Source organism: Lepidochelys kempii, chromosome 4 (assembly GCF_965140265.1).
Source record: "Lepidochelys kempii isolate rLepKem1 chromosome 4, rLepKem1.hap2, whole genome shotgun sequence".
Lineage (NCBI taxonomy): Eukaryota > Metazoa > Chordata > Testudines > Cheloniidae > Lepidochelys > Lepidochelys kempii.
The window spans coordinates 36986636-37000145 of record NC_133259.1 but is presented as its reverse complement, the minus strand read 5'-3'; positions in this window follow the sequence as shown (position 1 = coordinate 37000145).

Sequence of the window (13510 nt, the reverse complement as noted above, 5' to 3'; positions counted from 1 at the left end):
ACCCTCTTTGTTCTGTCATGTTTGTTTCTCTTTCAACTTCCTCTTTACTCCAGTGGCCATGCCTCTGAATGGATCTTCAAACTGGGCTTCAAAAGTATCATTTCAGTATGGTTTGCATGTTCATCCATTTAGCGATGCTCAGAAATGGCCTATTACTAATATCCGCTTTCCTACACTACTTGTGTACAAGAACCCCTGATTTGAACCATCAAACTTTTTTTGCTGCACCCCCCCCTTAAAAATATTTCAGGCTGTGATGACTCCCCCCTTTAAAAAGGTGATAGCAAATTATTGTGCCTACTCACGGTATTGCCACCAATACTTCTGCGTTACTGGTGGTGGTGGCACCGCCTTCAGAGCCTGGTGAGCAAGGAGCGTTGGCTCCAGCTCTCCCTTGCTCCAGCAATAATTTTTTGATCTTGTGACTCCACTACAATAGCTGTGCGACCCTCTTTTTGGTCGGGACCCCCGGTTTGAGAAATGCTGATTCAAATAATAAGGAATATTATTTTAACTTTAACTACCTAGTTATCCAAATCTGTCTCATCTTTACAAGGGTACTCAACAAAATAATTATTTAAAGTACCCCTCTTCCTTCACGAACAAGAAGGGAAAAGAGGCTGACTTCTAACAAGGTTGCTATATGTGTGTGTATATATATATATATATATATATATAAATAAACAATTTTTTATATATATATAAAAATACTCTCTCTCACTTTAGTGGACATCATTTTTGCTTGTGATATCCTAGCACTCACAATTTTTGCTCCTTCATTTTTCCTTTCTAGTGTATGTTCCATGCTTAAATGCCAATAGTATAGGCAGCAGCATTTGTAAAATATAAGAGGTACACGTTCCTTGAGGTGACAGCATTACAGACCATAGGCATGATCATAAAAATGAAAATCATATTGAACGGTTTAAATCCTGCCCTGATTTACCCAGCAAAATCCTGCACTCAAGTCATGGCCTATGGTGACAATAAGCAGAATTTGAATTATGGATCATCCAAAAAGGATAGTTTTCTACTGTCGCTTTAATTTAACTTAGTACATGTTTTTGGGGTGGCAGGGTGATTGGTGGTTGCAGCCCATAGAAGGTCACTAGTAAGAAATTTTTTCTGTCCACTTACCTTGCTTTCCAACATATTTCTAACACTTTTTTACACTTAGTTATGTTGCGGTAGCACCCAGAAACCCTAACAAGGAATGGGACTGATTGTGCTAGGTGCTGTACAAACATGTTCAAATACATCGTCCCTGCCAAAAGAGAATCTAAAAAGAAAAATGTCACATGAAGGCTGGGGGAAGAGGATACAATCAAACATATACAATGTTTGTGCATTTTAAAAAAATATTGTAAACAGACAGTAATCATCTGCTACCTCCCTCTGCACTTCAGGCTTACAATCTTTAATGGGCAGATTTAAAAAAAAATGTTTGTTTTTGCAGGTGTGGGGTCAGAGATAAATCATTGGATTTGAAGCGGGGAAGTAGTAATTGTAAGGACCAATTCAGAGAGAGCATTTCAGGGAATCTGTGATTTGAAACAAACATCAATATTCTTATCTACTAATACAGGAAACAAACCTATCCTAATTAGTGCAGTAATTGGAGATTATGTCTACATATGCAGATGCTTTATCTCTGTAGGAAAAGTGGTGAAATCTGTGCTTAAGCTAAGGTTAAGGGTATGATGAGACAGTCTGGGCATGGTTATGACTGGGAAAAATCAAGCAGCAATCTCTGTCCTGACCAACATCAACCTTCTGACCTAGGGGCTGAATTTAGAATACTAATCAAGGGATTGATATCAAAACTCTCTACTTTATTAACATTAGGGTCAGTCCAGTGATTAGAAGGAAGTGGATGGTTCCTTATCCACTTTGTAACAGAAGCTTGGTCAACTCTAATTAAGTCAGGCAATTGTAGTTTCAAATCTAAATACAGAAGTATCAATTTATAAAGTTACAATTTACATCTGTTGTTTTAAAAATATTTCTTAACATTTTAAAATAAGCAGGAGTTTGTTTCAGTTAAAATGAAGAGTAAATCTTGTGTTAGTCACTTTGGTAAGACTGCTTATATGTATTAAGACAGCAGGCTTTGGTCCATTTACTTTAGTTATTGGTCTAGATATGCCACTTGGATTCCAAAAGATGACCTTGAATCAGTCAGGTTCAGAGCAGAGGGTGTGCAAGCTGCCTATAATTCCAGCATCTCTGAGGTGCCAAAAGCTAGTCTGGACAGGCTCCAGAATGAGAGATTGACCCACATGGGTTGTGGGAGGCTAGGTAAGTAATGTGCTGCAGCTTTAGCAGAATATCCCCTGGAATCTTTCACTGGTGGGGCTTCTTTAGAGTGCCTCCTCCCAACAGAACACATGGTGAGATTTGGAGGAATGCATTATTCATTCATTCACTTTCAGTGACTTGTATGCAAGTCCCCACAAACATGTACAGGTTTTCCCTTGGATCTCCCACTGCTTTTCATTAGACTGCAGTGTGTCTAGGTATGATAATGTAGCTAGAACTCAAATCCACTGGAGTAAACATAGCTAATTTTTGCAGTCCACAAAATTCATTGCCATTGAGTCCCGAATTTGGGGCACAAATATGTTTCAAGATTTTTTAAAAATGTTTCTAGCCATTTCCCTCCAAAGAGAGCTTGGAAATAGAAATAGTGAAGTACCCATTTGTCACTAATTCTTCCAAAAAGATCACAGGTTACTGATAGTCCATCCCCTGGCCCTACAGCTATTAAGAACTACTACCCTTTGGACCCGTGAAACTCCCTTTCCACAAGTTCACAAGACACCTGTGATAAATTTCCACCAATTGCCACTATTGGTGCTAGCACTTCTACAAACATTTTAGGTAAATTCTAATAACTGAACCAACTATTCCACTCTACTGAGAAACAACATAGTCCCATTTTACAAATGGGAAAGGTGGGTAGCATGAAAGGCATCTTGGTTTAGTGGACTAAGTATCAGAGAGGCTCTACCTGGACTTGAACATTGACCTGTTAGTAATTTAATCATTGGTATTGCATCAGGATAAGTTAAAAAAAACACTGTGCCATTGATACGATAGCCATTCACTTTCAGTGCATTTTCCCCTCCCCGCCATTTCAGTCATATATAATAATCTGGGTAACTTTCCCACAATTTCTAGAACAGCTTCCTGAAGCAGTAGTTTGTGGGAGATGTCTTCTGAAAATGCAAAAGGACTTCAAATTTCCATAAGTTCTTAGGAACCACTGCAGATTGAGGTATTTTCTCAAAATGAAGCTAGAATGAATGATCAGAGCTTTCTCTTTATTTAATTAGATGTTTTCTGCTGGAGTGTCTTAAGCAACTTAAGAAAAGCAGTGGAAGGTGATAAATCTTATTAGTAATAAACCAATAAGGTTTATCTGATGGTCCCATTCTCTGGCTTTTCATAAGGCAGTGCCTGTGAAAAGCTAGAGTATGGGACCATCAGATAACTTATTTATTATAACAAGGTTCGTTCCCTTCTTATCTCAGGAGGAATAACATCAATGCACTAGTTCAAGATAATGTATTCTTAAAACCTAAATGTTTGGCCATTTTGGCCAATGTCTATCTTCTGCAAAAAACTATAAGTTTAAAGTAACATCTGGTAATAATTGTGTTTAACAGATAAAGGACATCTACTTTTGTAAAGAATATTTTAAATTATTTTTCCAATATCACATTTTTTCAATGTTTATAAAGAACCTTTTCCCAAAGTATGTTAATTTAGAACATTACTATAATATACTGCAAGATGAAACCTTTTGTGAGCACCAGTCCTCTATAACAGGTATAAGAGAAGGCTCAGCAAACATTGCTTTCATCTCTGGAGTTTAAGACAAGATCAGTGTTGTGTCCTCCTTACCCTCTAGGTCTCATCCCATAGCTTTTTTTTTGTAAGAATACAGAAACAGGTTGTGGGATTTTTCTTTTGACAGTAAGGATATTCTGTTGCCCTTCATCGTAACACCAGTAGTGCTGAAAATATATTTAAAAGAGGCACTACTTGTAGGACAGCTGAGATGAAAGACCATCCTAGAAAAGGTGTCCTGGTCTTAGATTTATCTCCCCAGTAAATCAATGGGTTATTACTGACACCTACAGATGCTTTTGAGAAAAGAGCCATTTACCATAATTGCCAGACTTCTAAGTTTTACATCCTCATTCTTGAAGATCCTCACCCTGTAAAAGAGAAGGGTCTCTTATGGGCATTCAGATGTGTTGTCAGAGACCCTGCATCAAGCTGTGTGAAATCTAGGTTTTATGATGCTCTTGACACAAAGTACTGAGGTTTTGAGGGATGTTGATAGTTTCAGGAGGCATGTATATGAAAATGATGGCCAGGGTGCAGTATGGATCTTGAAATCTATTGTCTGAGCACCTCCATTAGTCCATCTGACAATTTGTTAGATGAAGTACTCTAATTTCTACCATTCTGAATATCTGTTTAGTCTTCCTTTTTCCTTTCTAAAAAATTTGCATTTATTTATTTAATTTTCTTAGTAAACTAAAGAACTGTTTTCAAATGGAAGACTAACAGGAAAACACGTTATACCAAAAGAAGAATAGCAGGCTATGCAATGAATTACAAGACAAGAAGATAGGATCTTTAAATGATGCAAATGTGAATCAATAAACATCACAGTATGTATAATACATTGATCTGGCAAGACCTACTTATGCATTGTAAGAAATTGTCTGAATTTTCAACACACATTTACAGAAAGTAACCATGATACCTGAAACTCCTGAAAGAATGTCTTGAAAAGTGTCCAACTTAATTCATTTAGCCATCATTAATTTATCTATTACTATAAAACCGTTCCTATACTCAGTCATAATTAAGCTAAGATTTTGTCATGGATATTTTTAGTCAAAGTTAAACAGGTCACAGGCTTCGGTGAATTTTTCTTTATCGCCCGTGATCTCTCCCTGACTTTTTTTACTAAAAATATCCATTATAAAATGGGAAGGGCCTGGGCAGTTGCAGGGTAGCTGGGAGTTCTGGGGCCCCCACCACCCACGGTGCGGAGCTGAGTGAATCCCCCTGCTGTCTCCATCACTAGGACAAAATACTTACCCTCAAGTGTGAAGTTAGCCTGAGAAGATTAAATGAGCAAATTTGGTATAGGACCAGTGAGACCTAATAAACTTGGAACCTCTCAATGTTGTGTCTAAAGTCATTTTTTCATTGTACTGCACTTGAAAGGAAAAAGAACTGTTGACAAAATTTTTACTAAGGTGTATTTAAAGAATAGGATTCCATTTGCTAACACAAATCAATCGTCCATAGCTAAAACAGCAAATTAATTAACAGGGCAAGAGGAGAGGGATTTCCCAACCTTTCCCACCCTACCCTGACAGAGCTAACTCTTTTCTGAATGTTGCCAAGAATAGCTTTTCTCCCTACTTCTTAAAGATCATTCTGACAGAACGTGCTGTTGGAATGCACCATCTTGCATGCTATATTGCACAAAATTGCCCATGTATGGATGCTCCTGGGATCCATGCTACAGTTTTATCTTGGATGTATGTGTGGGGGGAATTTATTCATCTGAAGCCCCCCCAAAGAAGACATAACTCTGCATATATGCTAAACAAAAGGGACAGTTTTGCACTTAGTAGAATATCCATGCTTTACACAGAGCAAGTATTTATGCAACTACTATGACCACTAATAAATACTACAAAATTACTAACAGAACAAAAACATTTTACTCAAACATCCTTTACAAAATATAGAAACATCAGCTATTCAATATAAAAACATCCTAATTAACAGGGTACCTTGGAAGCTGTAATTTGAACTGGTGTGATGTTAATGCAAAATCCTGCTGAGCCATTAACATCAGGGGCCTCTGTCCTCACATCAGGTCTGTAAGCTGGAGATACTAAGCAGTGACCCCAGAGGCCTGCTAACCTAAACTGAGAAACCCCAGAAACCTGTATGTAGGCATCTGGTCAGCAAGGTAGAGCATCTGAGTTAGTGACATCAGGCAAACCTGTCCCTTGACATCAGCCTACCAAGAGATGTATTGAGCCTGAGTTTTGATGTCAGCTTAGCAAACTAGAGCTGCAAAAACATGATCAGAGAACTGTTCCTTTCCATTAAACCAATAAGCCAGAGTCTAAGCAAGCAATCTCAAAGAAGCTCCAGATCTAACATCAGACTAGCAACTTAGATGTGCTGAGCTAGTAGCCCTCAAACGCTCATGACTTGATATTAGATAAAGAAAATAGAGCTGTTGAGGTGTTAAAGTTAGGGTTGCACAAAGGAGGTTCTCACACGTTCTACAGCTGTCCCCCTATGCCCATGGTTACATTCTGTTGCCCAAATCAGGGCTGAAGAAGGCCCAATATGAAATAGAACCCATCCAGGTTTTGTGTGTGTGTATGAAGGCAGGGAGAGAGAGAATTGCCATAGAATGGTTCTTTAGCCACTTTGCAGCCTGTGAGTATTCTTTTGTTGTCCTGTCTCCAGCCTCTACAGATCTCCATATTGCACATCCTGTTCATTTATATGTGTCCTAGGTAAAAGATTTGGCCCCAGGAATTTTTTTTTAAACTGGTCCACAGGCCAGTCAGGACCTCTGTCACTGGTGTAAATTCTGCTTAAAGGAGGTAGGAAATTCCATTGCTGCATGGAACCAGTAGCAACTGCTGTGGGAGAAGGGGAAAGGTAGAGAATTTACTTTCTCCACTCACTCCAGCTGATATGAAACTCCCTGGCATGCAGACTTAACATATGTATATTATAAATATGATGTGATAAGTATTTTTAATGAGTAAAGGAATAATGACTTTTAATGTATAGAAAAGATATTGCAGTTACATGTATGCTATTTATAGATACCGGGAAGATTGAATTGTAATGATAAAAAGACGGTCTCTTTAGAAGCTCGTGTGTGTGTGCGTGCGTGCGTGCACACATAGTCTGTAGCACATCACACATCTGTAGCTTCCACAAATCAAGCATCCATAATGGCCTCTTCTGGAAAGCTATGGATGTTTTCTTCTGGACAGGGCGTGTCCTGTAAAAACTAACCCTTCCCATTACACCATTTCTCATGTAGTCAGAGAACAGCAGAAATCAACTGAATTAGTATAGACACATGAATGAAGCCTTTCACCCCTTATTATTAATTCATCAACATATCTGTTACTGAAACCCGAATCTCCTGTTTTTCAAATTTCCAGCATGTATTAATCTCTGATTTTTCCCCAAGAGATGATTCAGCACAAAAGCATCCTCTCCACCTCCAAATAAAAATTTAGCCTAATGTATGAAGTCTAAGTTCCCAACTATATTGAATATAGCTGTCTATTTGGAAAAGAGGAGAGAAGAAACCTTCAAAGTTCTTTCACTTCTATATCTGCTTAAAAAAGAAATCCATAGTAAGAGCACCAGTGGTGCCAGAGATCTTGTGGCAGCATTATCAGTCTGGTGAGCAACAGTGCCTGGATATATATTCTGTTGCAGCTTTCTGTCTTGTCATTACTATGTACTGTTTGCTTCCCTTAATCTGCAGTAAGGGAGAGAAGTGCAGTGATAAATGCTATGTGCTGACAACAATACAGTACTCTTAAGTCAGGGGCATAAGTTATACATTTGCCAGAGAGAGAGAGTCTTCGTATACAGTACAATGCCATGCTCTTTGTGCAGGTCCATGATGTTCAATAAATAAGAAGCTGAATGTTCTTATTTGGAGACATAAACTTAGTATGTTGCACCTATGCAAAGAGCAAATTAATTTTTGAAAAATTGGGCTCTTAAATTGTATAACCATTCTTATCATCTTAGTTCATCCATCCAGATAAAATGGTACCCATTTCCTCTTTAAATGTCAAATATGTAATATATATTTTGAAATAGAAAGGATACCTTAGGGTACATGCTAATGTACTCCCTTCAATTACATTTATGATTATGACCTTTATTCAAACAATAATTTAATGTTTTAATTAAATCTGCAACCATTTCTACAAGATGTCCTTCATTCCTCTGTACTCTAATTTAATGAAGTAATTTTCAATCACAATCAGCAATATCTAACTATCAATTTTAATACTCTTTTTTTTCTGTAGTCTAAGCTGATATTTTATGTTTTAAAACAAACTTTGTATTTCTGTGGCAAGAAATAATTCAGTCTTTTACTGTAATTGAATAATATACATTTTATATTGCATCACTCAAATCTGAAGATGTGGCATATTAAACATTCCCCAGGCATAGCTCCAATATTATGTAAAAAACCACTACCACCTTATTTCAAATTTCCTAACAGGTAGGAAAAGGAAACCCCTTGCTAAATACTATGTTTCTATTGCTTTCATTATTAAGTTAGGATTCAAATTACTGATCTCAGTTATTACAGATTTAATATTTTAAACATGTTTAAAAATGCATGCACAGAAAAAATCAAATGACATGTAAAATTAGTAAATATTTGAACAACCCTTTGACAATATTTTGATATTTCTTTCCAGAGATTTTTATGAAAGGAGTGAATTATACAGTGCAAGTGTCTTCTGTAAATGGAGAACAGGAAAACAGTGAGAAAAACATGCTTCCTCTCCACCTTTAGCCAACTTATATTATTATATTTTTGGAGCCTGATCCCGTTCCCTAATGAAGTCAATAGCAAGTCACCAATAGACTTCAGTGTGATTGGGACTGGGACTTAATGAGCTATAGTAGCAGTTGTAAAATCTCTTTAAAGTGTGGAACACCCTGTGTGGCATCTACAATACATTCTTGGGTGCGCTAGACTGGCTTTTCGTATTTTTATACAAGTTACTTCCACATTCATGCATCAGGGCTGGCCTTACCATGAGGCAAACTGAGGCGGCCACCTCAGGTGCCAGACTGTGTGGGGACGCCACAGTGACCCAGAGTGTAGAAAATTGTGTCTGCTGCTGATGCATATGTATTCTCTCTACTCTAGATGCCGAGAGATGGTGGAGTGATGTGCTGGAGGAAGGAGGGCACAAGAGACATAACAGGCAGGCAGGAGAAAAGGTGAGAGGGAATAACAGCAGCAGGAGCTGCAGGGAGAGAGAGGAGGAGGAGCCTCTTATGTACCTCTCTAGCACCCCCAGGAGCTTGGATTGATTAACACCAGCTTCTCAAGGAGCTTCCTGTTTCTTGCTGTTTCCCTGAACCCACTTGAGGAGAACAGGCAATCGACTGAAGTAGTAGGAGCCAGTTAGGCCCTTAAGACGCTGATCTCTTCCCTCACTCAGGCCCTGCTACCACTATAACTGGCACAGAACAGCAGTCCTGAGTGAAAGAAGAAAACACCCTTCTGGAGTAGCATTCAGAAAAAGAAAGCAACCAAAGGAAGCTTTTCTATCTAAGCAAGAAGGAGGTCTCCTGAGATACATAGACACAAATGGGTTGGATATAGCCTTGATTTTTGCATGACTCTCCTACTGAGTTCAATGGGAGTTCTGCTTATGAAACAAGGATACAATTTAACTGTATGTAACTGTAAGGGATTGTGGCCTACCTTATAGTGCTCTCTTCTGGCTGGACCTAGGCTTGTGCCTGCAGAGCCAGCCCCCTCCCTGGGAAAATCTTGCCTACGGCCTTTTCACAGAATACAGGGAGGGTAGTTTCCGGTCAGATGAATTGCTGTGGATTTCGTTTCAAGACTTAACAAAAACCAGGATCAACACTTCATAACCTTTCCCTGCAAAGTCTGTATAGGTTAAGTCCCTTTCTTCAAGTCTTTCCATCATGCCATGAGTTCATCAACCAAAGTTCCTGTCTCTTACCTCAGAGCCTTTTTTATGATAACAGGACATTCCCCAGTCTCCTTTTGTCCAACAGCCTCAGGTAGGTTTTGTAGCCCTCCTCTTCCATTTCCTGCTGCTCCTTTTATAAGGGTCAGCCAGTTAAGTTGCTGGACTTTTCCCAGTTGCAGCGGGTGGGTCTAATTAGCCAACTAGTGATCTGTGGGCCACTGACCCCAGAGGAATACAGTCCCTTTCACCCTCATAGTAACTTTATCTTCATTACTTACTGGAAAGACGTAATTCTGTAAGTGCTGCCACTAAATAGATATGATACAGAGAGAAATGTTGATTGACAAGGATGAGACAGGACAATTGATATAATAGTAGTGTGCCCATCTTCTGGCATCCATATTCCCTTACATAAAGGCTTTCATGACTATGTAGCATATCCTTCTGTAAACCCACAGAACATTTTTCACAGTAAATACCAGAGTCATTGATTTACACATAGTGTTTAATGAGCTGATGGTGAGCAGAATGGTGTTAGATCTTAATGAGGAATGTGCAGAAAACTTATCTAATTTGCAGAAGACAGTTACTTTATTAAAAACAGATTGAACAATGTGGAAGGTAAAGGAAAAGTGGCTTATGAACATTGCATACAAAAATGCTCCTTAAATGAGGCTCATTGCAAAATTTGAAGACTTACCTGTTGTTTTTGAAACAATTGATTCCAATCCTAATTAATCCATCAGCACAATATCATTTTTTCTCTGCAAGACTTGATACCAATCTCAATAATAAGGGGAGATAATGACTGATTATCTTTAAAGTAGTGATGGAAATACACTGAAATAATCAGAGTTCATCTTTCATATTCTAACTTTTCAAGGACCGCGAAGTGATAAATGTTCATGTTCATCCATTTTAACTGGCAGCACTACCTAGAAAAATGGTAATCTCAAGAAATTGGACTCTTGGGAAAACAACAGAAGCCTGCAGTTAAAACTAATTATCTAGGGCAATAAAAAAACCTAATATGCATAATCCACAGAGTTAATTTAAAAAGCACAGGAGGAAATATTTGAATACATGGATCAAAAAGATAAGAGAATTTTAGAAGTGGAATACAAAATTAGTACAGGTGAGGATGCAAGAAATATTTCTAGAAACTTTAACAAGATCACATCCACAGGGAAATATTTGCTGGCTGCTAAATTGGATGATCTGGTTAACTGAAGCAAAAGAAACAACCTCACACTAATGGCGTTTCCCTGGTGACACTGAAGTTTTAGACCAAATACATATTTTACAAGTTTTAAAAATTAAATATTCTCTTGAGAGGTAAAATTGTAAGAGAATGTGCACATGTAGTATTTGATTCTGTCACCCTGGCTTGTATTGGACAGTCCAGTAGGACTACTCAAGGAGTAAGGAATTACTCAATGAGAGTAAGGATGGCAGAACTGGGTTCTTGTTGATGTCAAAACCTGCTACTAACAGAAAAATGCAAGTTGTGGTTATGTTAAACTTTCAAGATAATATTCATGTTCAACAAGATATTGTTTGGAATAAAAATAAAATCTTTTTTTTTCTTTTTTACTAGTCAATGTAATTGTCTAGAAAATGAGGAGCCTTCCCACAAGCACTAGAACACTTCAAGTTGCCACAATGTTATTTCATAAATAGAGTGATCCTAACAGTATTGTGTAATAGAGTAGCTGGTACTTGTTGAAAATACAACAGAAACGTTACAATATTTTGATGTCAAACATTAGCGTGACCATGTTGTGTCGCTGAACAACCTCAGAATAGGAAATATTTCACAATCCAAAGGTGGTTCTCAAACTGTGGGTCATGACCCCATTTTAATGGAGTCACCAAGGCTGGCTTAGACTGCCTGGGGCTGAATCCTGAGCCACACCGCCTGGGGCCGAGGCCTGGGGCCAGGGGCTTCAGCCCTGGGCAGTAAGGCTCAGGTTACAGGCCTCCCACTTAGGGCTGAACTTCTTGGGCTTCGGCTTTGCCCTCCCTGCTTGGGGTAGTGGGGTTTGGGAGGGCTCAGGCTTCGGTCCTCCCCCCTAGGGTCGTGTAGTAATTTTTGTTGTCAGAAGGGGGTCACCGTGCAATGAAATTTGAGAACTCCTGAATTAGATCGTTGGAATAAATTATCTGCTGACTAGAACTTTTTAAAAAGGACAGAATCGACTCCTTTATTTGATGACCTGGCCTAAACTTTCAGAAGTGACTAATGATTTTAGGTCTCTCACTTTGATTGCCCAACTTCAGACATCTTAAAGGTGGCTTTCAGAAAGTGCGAACCCCTTCTTTTGAAAATCAGGGCCTTTTGTGATAGCTCATTTTAAACACCCAAGTGCTGACATGCCCCAAATCACTAATTTCTTTTGACAATATAAGCCTTGTATTCTCTTTGGGAGCCCTGACTAATTATATTTTCTCCTTCCTGTTTCAAGAAGGAAGACTCCTCCAGATGGCTGACGTTAATTACAGTGTTAAAAATTGGGCAGGGGTGGGGGAGAAGGGGCTAAAACAGAAGACTGGTTGCTGCTACAGGTTGTCTTCCTTCAAACAGCAACAACAACCTAGGAAGATTTAGAGCTTTGTGTGTGTTCTTTGTTTGAGGTGGAGAGTTGGGCAGGAAGGCAGAAGAGCACTTATGCCACTCAACGATCTGGGTAGTGTTGGAATGTAGTGAAGCATCCTTTCCATATTTCTCTCTAATGCACACTGATCTATTCTAAGGTTTCTTCTAAGGCTATGTCTAAACTGCGCACCTTACAACCGCATAGCTGTGCTGCTACAGCAGTACCGCTGTAAGATACGCAGTTTAGCTGTTCCCGTGACTACAAAATGAAACCACCCCTCAATGAGAGGCAGTAGCTTTGTCGGTGGAAGAGCTAACTGTCCACACTGGTGCTTTTCATTGGTAAAACTTTTGTCGGTCAGGGGTGTTTTTTGAAAGTGTAGTGTAGACATAGCCTAAGTGAGTTGTCAGTAGCTTTTGTAAAATATGTTGATTTTTCTAGGTATGTGTATTGTGTAGACTTTTCAAAGACATATAAAGAAAAGTAGTTGAGCCCATTTATGTCTTCATCTCCTTTTAGTCTGGAGAATCTAGGAAAAGTTGCAGAGGTCTGGTAGTTGCAAGTTTCAGTATGTACACTCACCCATGGTTGCTTTCAGTTGTCATGGCCCATTGAAAAGCAATACAACTTTCCAATTATGCATCTCAAATAATAATAAGTAGCTGATAAGTGGCAATATAATGTGTTCTGTTTGATTTTCTTATGTATCATTCCATATTGTAGAAGATTGCTGTCCATGACCCACTGTAGTTAAAGTTGTATTTCTATTTCCAGTTGTTCATAACTTTTCGAAACTTTCACTCTTTATGTTGAAAAGTTCCATGCTTTCTCTCTGCAGGAAGGTGACTTGAGGGTGATGGGGGGGGAGGGGAAGGAGAGGAGGAGGAGGAGGAAGGGGGATAGTTTGAACAAAAGAGTTTGAGTGGCAAAAAATTGTCCATGTTTCCTAGTGTAAAAAAAACAACCTTTTTTAACCATTAACAACTGAAATTAAGTGAACACTGAAATACTGTTATATTCTGGAAAAGGATGCTAAAAAGGATATTGTGGGGTTGTATATTTATTATCTCTATGGCTGCTAACTCAGATTAGTTCACAGCACAACTGAAATGATGTTTGTTTTTT